We start from the raw sequence: 11,256 nt of genomic DNA, 5'->3' as shown, positions 1-11,256 counted from the left end.
GGATTGTCTGAAAATATCTTTATCAGAAGGAGATTTTACGTTTGGGAAAAATACGGAACTTTTAGATTATGACAGACAATTAGAAAGGAAAGGACCTATAAATCACATCAATACAAAACTTAGGTAAATGCCCTCATTATCTATTGTTAACCTGGAGTTATACTGCTTCTCTGGAGGCTTTAGGAGGTATGAGGACCGTCTGTCTATTTCATCATTAATGGGGAATGCTCTGGCCTGTGTTGCCTGGAGAATAGGGTCACTAATTTTCTATAGGGCACAGAACCGTCTTGCTCACTAACCCTGCTGAGGCAAATAGAAGCCTTCTGGTTTTTATTTTGATGTGCTAGATTGTAGTTTTGGGCACAATTTCAAGTTCTGAAGGAACTCACTATGATTCTTATATTTTATTTTGCTTGTTCTCTGTTAATGAACATTATGAACCATGAACTTATTGAGAAAAAAATCAATATTCTTTACTTTATGGGCACAGGTATGTGCCTGAAAAAGCTTGCTTTTCTGTCCTTCTAATAAGGTAGACTTTAAATATTAGCCTTTTATATAAGTTATAAAGGTGTGTCCACAGTGAGGCTTTTTCCATGGTGGCATCTCATTAATTTAATTAGGAAATCAGCTTGAGATCCTTCCAGATAGTTTTAGCATTCAGGAAACAACTAATATTGTGTCCGTTGCTACCATGTAGGATTAACTTACTGTGTATCTTTCTATATTGCATCGTTGCTGGCCCAATGTACTCATTTGAGGAACACTTTGTTATGCGTTCAAACTTCAATGGACATTTCATTGTCTGAATGAATCAATTTCTACATATTTAGAATAATAGCTTATTTTTGTTGCATTTGTGTATGAAAACACCTGCAACTCTGTAAAAAAGTCAATAGAGCATTACAACTTGTCCATGAACGTCAATAATAAAAATCTTATGATTCTTAATATTTAATTAAAAATAAATTATTGATTCCTAATAATCAAATATCAACATTTTATTGAATATCAAGGGAATATTAATCAGGCATAAATTTACTACTGAGTTAGTATTTCTGTTTTATACACTTTGGCAAGTAAGAATTAGTAAGAAAAAATTTTGAGAAAAAATCGTATGACTGATATGACTTTAAGACTGAACACCACTCTTAGAAGTGTGGTAATACAGATATTCGGGGGGGGGGGGGAAGAATAATAATGAAGACAGGTAAATGCTAGACAAATTACAGCAAACATATTTTAAAAATACTTTTGAACTCACAAGAAATAAGGATGTTAACGAAAAATAAGAAAACATAATAAACAAGACATAAGCTAATATCAGAGTGGCACTGAATACAGAAGCCATAATTTCTCATATTTATTAACAATTCTAGGAACATAAATGTGAAGAGATGAATGACTCCACGAAGAATAGGATTCTGGTTCTGGGACCCTTATAGGAAGTCATCCCTCAACATAGATGCTTCATAATTCACGTAGATGAAGTACTGATAAATGTCAGTTTACAATAAAAACATCGTAACAAATGCCATGAGAAGGCAATCTACCATAAGCATGAGCTAGCCAAAACAGTACTCAATAAATTCATATCCAAATAATTCAAAATTGGAGGTATTATATACAGATTATAAAGTAAGTATGTAGAAAGTTTTGAAAATAATGTATACAAAATCTTTTAATAAGCAAGAAAAAGAGATGACAAAAATTCAGAATATTACTGTGTGTTTAGATTTAGAAATAAACTAATTTAAACTTCTAGTAATTAAAAGTTTTGGTGTCAAAATTAAAAACAAAAAATAAAATATAATCTTAGGATGGTTTAAAGAGTGGATTAGAAACAAGCATAGAAACACTTACTAGATTGATCTTAAGTCATGATACAGTCAAAAGCAAAAGATGAAACTCGGGTAAGAGGCACAGCCAGTAAGGCAAGAAGGTGTACCATACATCTAATCTGAGTTCCAGAAAAGAATAAAGAAAACAATGGGGAGGCTATATTAAAAAATATGATGAGAATTTTTCAATATTGGTGAAAAATATCAATCCTCTGTTTCATGAAGGACATCACATTCCAAGCAGAATAAATAAATTCATATCCAAAGAATACCAAAGACAAGATCTGAAAGCAGCCAAATAGAAAAGAGAGACCGCATACAAATCAATGGTTATTAGACTGACAGCAGTTTCTTCAATAGCAGAGAAAATATTACATTGATAACATCAAAGTGACAAGAGAAAATATTTGTCAATATAAAATCATGTACTTAGGAAAACTATCAATATGGAAGGGAAAACAAACACATTTTCAGGTTAACTAAAACCATTTACCAGCAATCGATCTTTTCTAAAGATTTCATAACAAAGATGGTCCCACAAATAGTTTCAATTTTAAAATTTTCAATATTATTACTGTACCATTCCCTTCCATGGCCATAGATTACACAACACCAAAAATGTTGGTTTTCAAAAATATAGAAAATGTCTTCACACAACATTTTGAACCTAAGCTTAATGTTATGCAGCAAATATTTCTTCCAATTTTGGTAACTTGCTGGACAATTGGCTCTATCATTTCCTTGGATACCAGTGATGGTGTAAAAACTGTATTAGAGCAACAGGAAATTGTTAAGAGAGAAAGGAATTTCTGGTAGTCCAAAGAATAGGTCCCTCCTCTCAGGCTATATTTTCAACCAAATTGAAAACTATTAGTTTAGCATTGTGTTTCTTATCTGTGATGTTTATATCCTTAGGGTTATGCAGCATAAGGCATACTAGCAACACACAAAGACACAGAATAAGAATGCTGTATTAATTCTACTGGAGTGGAAGATAAAATTCGTGATTTTAAAACATAAACTAATGCAGGGAAAGCATGTTTAAAGGAAAACTTATAGCATTGAATGCAGATATTAGAAAAGAAGAAAGAGCCAGAACCAATCATCTAAGTGTCCACCTTAGGAAAGTAGAAAAAGCGGAGCAAATTGAACCCAAAGTAAACAGAAGACAAGAAAGAATAATTACAACAGAATCAATGAATTTGAAAATAGAAAATCAAAAACTGATTCTTTGAAAAGATCATTAAAATTGATAAGCTTCTAGCCAGTCTATTTCAGCAAAAAAGAAAGAAGACACAAGTTTCTCATATCATAAATGAAAGAAGGGACAGCACTACAGAGCCTATGGGCATTAAAAGATTAATAAAGGAATACTATGAACAACTCTATGCCCACAAACTTGATAACCTAGATGAAATAGACTAATTCCCTGAAAGGCACAAGCTGCACAAAACACAAACCAATGAAAGAAGAAAAGACAACAAAATAAGGCTATATATATTAAAGAAATTGAATCAATATTAATAACTTTCCAAAAGAGAAACACCAGGCCCAGATGGGTTCACTGGTGAATTCTACAAAACATTTAAGATAGAAATTATACCAATTTCAGAGGATAGAAGCAGAGGGAGCATTTTTTAAGTCATTCTATGAAGCCAGCATTGCCATAATTCCAAAACCTGACAAAGATATTACAAGACAAGAAAACTAAAGACCACTGTCTCTCATGAATATAGATGTAAAAATTCTCAACAAAGTATTAGTAAATCAAATCCAACAATATATAAAAAGGATTATACACTACAACCAAGTGGGATTTACCCCAAGTATACAAGGCTGGTTCAAAATTCAAAAATCAATTAAGGAAATACATGATATCAATAGACTAAAAAAGAAAAATCAAATGATCTTATCAATAGATGAAAAAAAAGCATTTGACAAAATCCAATACCGGTTCATGATAAAAACTTTCAGTAGACTAGAAATAGCAGAGAACTTTCTCAACTTGATAAAGAACACCTATAAAAACCTACAGCTAACAGCATATTTAGTCATGAGAAACTTGAAGCTTTTCCACCAAGATCAAGAATAAGGCAAGTATGTACTCTATCACTCCTCCTTTCAACACTGAACTGGAAGTCCTAGCTAATGTAGTAAGACGAGAAAAGAAAATAGAAGGTATACAGATTGGGAAGAAATAAAACATTGTTAACAGATGACATGATTGTGTATGCAGAAAATCCAAAAGAATCAACAAAAAACCTCTTAGAACTAAGCAGCAATTATAGCAAGTTTGCAGGATACAAGACTAACATACAAAAGTCAATTGGTTTCCTATATATCAGCAATAAGCAAGTGGAATGTGAAATTAAAAACATGATACCATTTAAATTGGCACCCTCCCAAAATAAAATACTTAGGTATAAATCTAAAAAAATGTACAAAATATATATGGTGAGAACTACAAAACTGTGATGAATGAAATCAAGGAAAATCTAAATAAATGGAGAGAGATTCTGTGTTCACAGATAGGATGACTCAATATTGTCAAGACATCAGTTCTTCTCAACTTGATCTATAGATTCAATATAGTCCCAATCAAAATCCAAGCAAATTATTTTGTGATATAAATTATAAACAGATTCTAAAATTTATATGAAGCAGCAAAAGACCCAGAATAGCCAACTCGATATGGAAGTAGAACAAAGTTAGAAGACTGACAGACACTACACAACTTCAAAACTTACAATAAACCTACAGTAATCAGGGTAGTGTGGTACTGGCAAAATAATAGACAAACAGATCAATGAAACAGAAAGGAGAGCCCAGAAATACACCCACACAAATATACTCAACTGATCTTTGAAAAAGGAGCAAAGGCTATACAATGGAGCAAAGACAGTCTTTTCAATAAATAGTGCTAGAACAACTGGACATCTACATGCAAAAGAATAAGTTTAGAGACAGATCTTACACCAGTCACAAAAATTAACTCAAAATGGATCATAGACCTAAATGCAAAAGGCAAAACTATAAAGCTCCTAGGTGATAACATAGGAGAGAACCTAGATGACCTTGGGTATGATGATATCTCTTTAGATACGACACTAAAGGCACAATCCATGAAAGAAATAATCGATAAGCTGCACCTCATTAAACTTAAAAACTTCTACTCTACCAAAGACAATGTCAAGAGAATGAGAAGACAACCCACAAACTTGTAGAAAATATTTGAAAAAGATGCATCTGATGAAGGACTGTTACTAAAATTTCTTAAAATATCTTAAAACTCAACAATAAGAAAACAAACAGCTGGATTAAAAATTGGGCCAAAGACTTTAACATACACCTCAACAAAGAAGATATACAAATGCCAAATAAGCATATGAAAAGATGCTCCACATCATATATCATCAGGGAAATGCAAATTAAAATAACAATGAGATACCACCACACACCTACTAGAATGACAAAAATGTAGAATACTGACAACATCAAATGTTGGCAAATATGCTGAGCAACAGGAACTCTTGTTCATTGCTGGTGGGGATGTAAAATGGTCCAGGTACTTTGGAAGACAGTTTGGCAATCTCTTACAAAACCAAAGATACTCTTACCATATGATCCACCAGAAGCATCAGACACTTCTTGGCATGTAGCCAAAGGAGTTGAAAACTTATGTCCACACAAAAAACTGTACACACATATTTATAGCAGCTTTATTCATAATTACCAAAACTTGGAAGCAGCCAACATTTCCTTCATTAGGTAATTAGATAAATAAACTGTGGTACATTCAGACAACAGGGTATTATTCAGTGCTAAAAAGAAATGAGCTATCAAACCAAGTCATAGAGGAATCTTAAATGCATATTACTAGGTAAAAGAAGCCAATCTGAAAAGGTTGTCTGATTCCAACTATAGGACATTCAAGAAAAGCAAAATTCTGGAGACAGTAAAAAGATCAGAGGTTGGGCAAGGGGAGGGATGAATAGGGAGAGCCCAAAAGATTTCTAGGATGGTGAAAATACTCTCTATGTTAATATAATGATGGGTATATGTCACTGTATATTTATCCAAACCCACGGAATTTACAATACCAAGAGTGAACCAAAATGTAAACTGTGAACTTTTGGTGACGATGATGTGTCAGTGTAGGTTTATCAAGTACAACAAATGTATCACTCTGGAGAGGAGGGGTTGTAATACTGACAATGAGGGAGGCTATGCATGTGTAGGGGCAGGGAGTATATGGGAAATATCTGTACCTTCCTCTTAACTTTTCTCTGAACCTAAAACTACTCTAAGAAATTAGTCTTTAAAAAAACATAAATTATGGCATATCAGATGAATTTTGCACTGCGAGGCTCTACTTCAAAGTTAGCATCCTTTCCCCTGCCCCAATTCTAGAGGTGCACACACTATCTGTAACAGCCCAGAGGTCCCAGGAGATCACAGGAGACCAGCACGGTCAGTTTCTAAGGATTAAGGAAAATTTAAGAATCCTCATCTTTTAATGAAACCTCATAAAATTTCAATGTTGACAACAAATTCCAAAATGTAAATACATGCTGAAGGTTCTACCTACATTACCAAAAGCAAAACATGCCTTCAGACTATAGGTCACAGACCATTCCTTCCTCGTGTTTGCTATAAAATCTTTGCCCCATAATCTTACACGCAACCCCTACAGTTGGTGATTTAACCCAAATTAAATGGATGTTACCACTTCAGATAATTTTAAACTAAGGCCCATAGTAAAAATCTTATATTTCAGTTGAATGAAAATTCCATAAAGTCAGGGATGTGGCCTGTGTTGTTCATCACTCCACAGTGTACCCAGCGACTACACAATTAACCTGGCACATCGTAGCTACTGAGTATTTGTAAACAGTAAATATATATATATGTAATTTATGAATAAATTATGCAAAGAAGTAAATCAAGGGATATATTTAGGTCCTGTAGCCCACATTCTAGTTTCTGTCCTTCAATCTTACTATTAGCATATTTTCCCCACACCCTCTTAAGTGTACTCAGTCTAACTTAGTAATAAATACTTTGAATTTTGCTGGAGTGACCTTGGTAAATTTCTTATTACTGTATAGTCATCTTCAAAATCTATTAAAGGAACTGTAGTCTGAGACCAGGGTCTCGAGTCATCTCCTTCTTAGCAGGAGGTAGTACTAACGATCAGATGTAGAATTAACAAAAGATATAAAATGCAACTTTTTTGGTTATAAAAATTATAGAATTTAAAAGACCCCACGGTGTTCAGCCGCCGACTCTGTCGCGTCGTGACGTGTGCTGAATCGCGGGAAGGACCCCGGGTCCCCGGGAAACAGCAATGGAGTCAGTGGTCATTGAGGACGTGGTTGTGAACTTCACCCCAGAGGAGTGGGCTTTACTGGATCCTTCACGGAAGAAACTCTACAGAGATGTGATCTGGGAAACCTTCACGCACCTGGCCTCAGTAGAAAGCATAGGGTAGGGAGACTCTGTGAAAGCGAAGAGGGTAGTCAATGTGGAGAAAACGTCAGCCTTCTTCCAAATCTCAGTCTGAACAAGAAAACTACAGGAGCTAAACCATGGGGATGCAGTGCATGTGGAAGAGTCTTCACGCATCATTCATTGCTTAAAATGCACATTAGATGTCACACTGAACATAAAACATATGAGTATCAAAAATATGGAGAGAAGCCATATCAATGTAAGGAATGTGGGAAAGCCTTCACTTATCTTACTTTAGTTCAATCACATGAAAGAACTCATACTGGAGAGAAACCCTATGAATGTAAACAATGTAGTAAAGCATTCACTTGTTCCAGTTATCTTCAAGTACGTGAAAGAATTCATACGGGAGAGAAACCGTATGGATGTAAGAAGTGCAGTAAAGCATTCGCTTCGTCCAGTTATCTTCGAATACATGAAAGAACTCACGCTGGAGAGAAGTCCTTTAAATGTAAAATGTGTGGTAAAGCCTTCATTTCTACCATTTCTCTCGCAACACATGGAAGAACTCACACTGGAGGGAAACCCTACGAATGTAAAAAATGTGGTAAAGCATTCGCTTCTTCCAGTTATCTTCGAATACATGGAAGAATTCATACTGGAGAGAAACCCTATGAATGTAAAAAATGCAGTAAAGTATTTATTTGTTCCAGTAATCTTCGAGTCCATGAAAGAAGTCACACTGGAGAGAAACCCTTTGAATGTAAAATCTGTGGTAAAGCCTTCAGTTGTAACAGTTCTCTTTCAAGACATGAAAGAATTCATACAAGAGAGAAACCCTACGAATTTAAAACATGCAGTAGAGTATTCACCTTTTCCAGTTCTCTTGAAAAACATGAAAGAACTCTGGAGAGAAAACCTCATGAATGTCAGGAAAGTGGGATAGGCTTTATTTCTCATGCAGACTTTTGAGGATATGCATAAATGCACACGAGAGGATAAACCATGTAGACATAAATAATTTGGGATAGATTTTGTCATCCCAGTTCTTCCTGAAGGCATGAAAGGACTCACTTGATAAAAATGTCTTGAATGTAAACAGCATGAGAAACACTTCAGTTGGCCTACATCTTTCTGTGTGAAACTCCCACCAAAAAGAAATGTAAAGGTAAGTCCTATGAAAAAGCTTCACGGAATTTAATTTGTATGTGAGCTTCTAGAAAACTTTCAACAGGAAAGAATTGTTATAAAAGTAGTAAGTAGATTGTATTTATCAAACTTCTTTATTAAAGTGCAACATTGGACTGTGGATTTCTATTAATTACTTCAGAAATGAATATTGAGGTGAGATGATTCTGCTAGTCATCCTTCATAAATAGTAAATAAGATTCATAGGTAATGCTTTTCCCTTAAATCAGTTAATAATTTTTTATCTTTACTTTTTTTTATAATGTTTTAATTTTTCTCTGTTAAGGGGCCATTGAAAAGTGACAGTTTGTATTTGTTGTGATTTTCTTAGTGGCCTTGTATTTACAGTTCCTGCTTGTGCCTCATCCATTGTACACATTGTACATGTTTCAGAGAAAGCTCCTTTTTGGGGTTGGTGGGTGGAGGAGCCTGTTTTTATTTTCTGTACTATTAAACAGTTGGAAAAAATTATGTATGGCAAGTTTATCCAGTAGTGTACTTCCTGTGAATTATTTTCCTATTTGGGCCTTTGCTGTTTGTCCTTCCTTCTGACTGGCATTTGGTGAATAGACTTTGAATTAAGTAGAGGCCTGTGGCAGGGCAACAAAATCTAGAGCTGGACACATCACCCCTGTACTGCATCATGTCAGTGAGGGTAATCTGAAGAGCTAGATCTTTAAGAATCCATCCCCTTTATGTGCCGTGTTGGAATTGCCCAATGGCCTCACTTACATGAGATTTGGAAGGCAGAAGCACACAAGGCCTTAGGCAGATTTTTGAGTGACGACACAGGGAGGGAGACAGTTACGTATGAGCTTCAAGGACACCACCTTCCAACCCTTTTTCTGGATTCTTTGCCCTTCTTGTCAAGAGTATCTTGAAAACCACCAATAACTAGTTGATTTCCATATTGTTAGAGATGCATTTTCCACCAGTTTTACATCAAAGATCCATTCGAGTTAGGGTCTTTCTGTAAGGCCTCTTGTGTCCACCAGGAAGCTAATTCAGACCTTTGTGGGTGGGAGTATTGTCTGATTCCTCTTTTCTCTAGATGATAATGGAATAAGGTCTGATGTGTATAGGAAACACCTTGTGCTATTGATAGTGCTAGTGAGCACATTTTCCTGCTTCACCATGGCATCTACAATGGGACATAAAAAGAAGCACCTGTGAGTTTGTTTCCCTGCTCCGTTGTGCAGTGGCTGCCTTGACCCAGTTGTTCTATGTGAGAACAATCACCTTGCGTGTGCTGGGAAGACTGTGTGTTTCCTGTTACTTGTAGCTTGAATGGATTCCCTCGATGTGTTCTCAGTAACATTTGACTGTATGTCAATAAAACTATGTCCATTTGTTTGTGAAATAAAAAAAAAAAATTATAGAATTTATTTTTTATGACATATTACAAGGTCTGAAGCAAATAATTATTTCTACAATGTCCACAGTATGGCATTGATCCAATGTCATCCAGCTAATTCTTTTGTAATTGTCATATTTTAAGATGAACATAAACAATTTTGCAGTTTATGATATCAACCTTTTATCGTCTGAAATCTGCTTAACGCTAAAACTTCATTTTTTTCTCTGTCTATGCTTTTTCTGTTCTGGTCTATTGCCCGTGCTTTCCAGGCTGCCCGAAATGCTCTTCAACATCCTCTTCTGCTGGCTCCATGGATCTTTCTGTGACACTGCAGGGCTGTGGAAGAGGTCCCTTGTATGATAGGTAATATGTTTACCTGCTTAAATTGCCCATTGAACCCTTTGCTTCTTGAGTGTGTGTGTCTTGTCCGCTATTGTATTTATAGCGTTTACCCAACTGACTGGCCTATTAGTGATATTCAATTAATATTTGATAAATGAGTGAATAAATGACTTTCACTGGACTCTTTAAGAAAGTTGCTGATATAACCGTGGTTCTGAAATTTCAATGCTTATCATTGAAACCTGTAGATATTTCCTTTACTTCTCTTTCATCCAATATTATAGTCATCAGAACTCTATTAACTAGAATTTCAGCATTTATTTAGAATGATGATAATGTGAACACTCTAATGCTATCTGACTCATTATCTGTTAAATTCCTTTCAGCATGATTTTAACAACACTTTTAATATGCTGCATTTCGATTAAAAAAACATGATATGCACAATAGCATTAATCCAAATATTTGATTAACTATAATACTACATTTCCCTGTCATTAAAGATAACAGATAATTTATTATTCTTGTTGTAATGATATTAATATTCTAGCTAAATGAGTCTATTTAAATCTAACATTAAACTCTCACTGGCTGATTAATGTACATCAATAATTTCATATGCTGATTTGATATGTTTTAATGCACTATATACTTTTTTAAAAATGCAGAGAATCTTTATTTTCTTCTGGATATATTTATGAAATGAGATGTTCAAAGCATCAGTAACTAATAATCGTCTCCACTCTACACTTTTCTTAGGAGTATATCATGCACATAATCGAACCTTAGAGTTTTCTATGAGGTATTTAACACCATGGAGCCCTGAGGATGCATTACAGCAACAGTAAATATTTCTCTTTGGGGACAGAGGATGTTGCAATGATATAATGCGTAATAAGGCATTATGTTTCTAATCTTGGATGTTTGTGGGTGATGAGGACATAAAAACAAATAAAAACACTGGAAGCAGTTTGCTGAATGTTAAATGCAATAAAGAAGTGATCCAAACCCTGAGCACTGGCTAGCATGGGGATAAGCCCAACTAGAGGACGTTCTAAGTTAAAGACCAGTGAGCCT

General features: G+C 34.8%; 1 pseudogene; it reads left to right on the top strand.

Moving 5' to 3' along the window:
- Positions 1-7,105: 7,105 nt before the first annotated feature.
- Positions 7,106-9,844, top strand: LOC139082309 (zinc finger protein 791 pseudogene; annotated as a pseudogene).
- The last annotated feature ends 1,412 nt before the right edge of the window (positions 9,845-11,256 follow it).

This window comes from Equus przewalskii, chromosome 3 (assembly GCF_037783145.1).
Source record: "Equus przewalskii isolate Varuska chromosome 3, EquPr2, whole genome shotgun sequence".
Lineage (NCBI taxonomy): Eukaryota > Metazoa > Chordata > Mammalia > Perissodactyla > Equidae > Equus > Equus przewalskii.
Note: the sequence above shows the minus strand (reverse complement) of the source record. Positions and strands in the feature narration are given on the sequence as shown.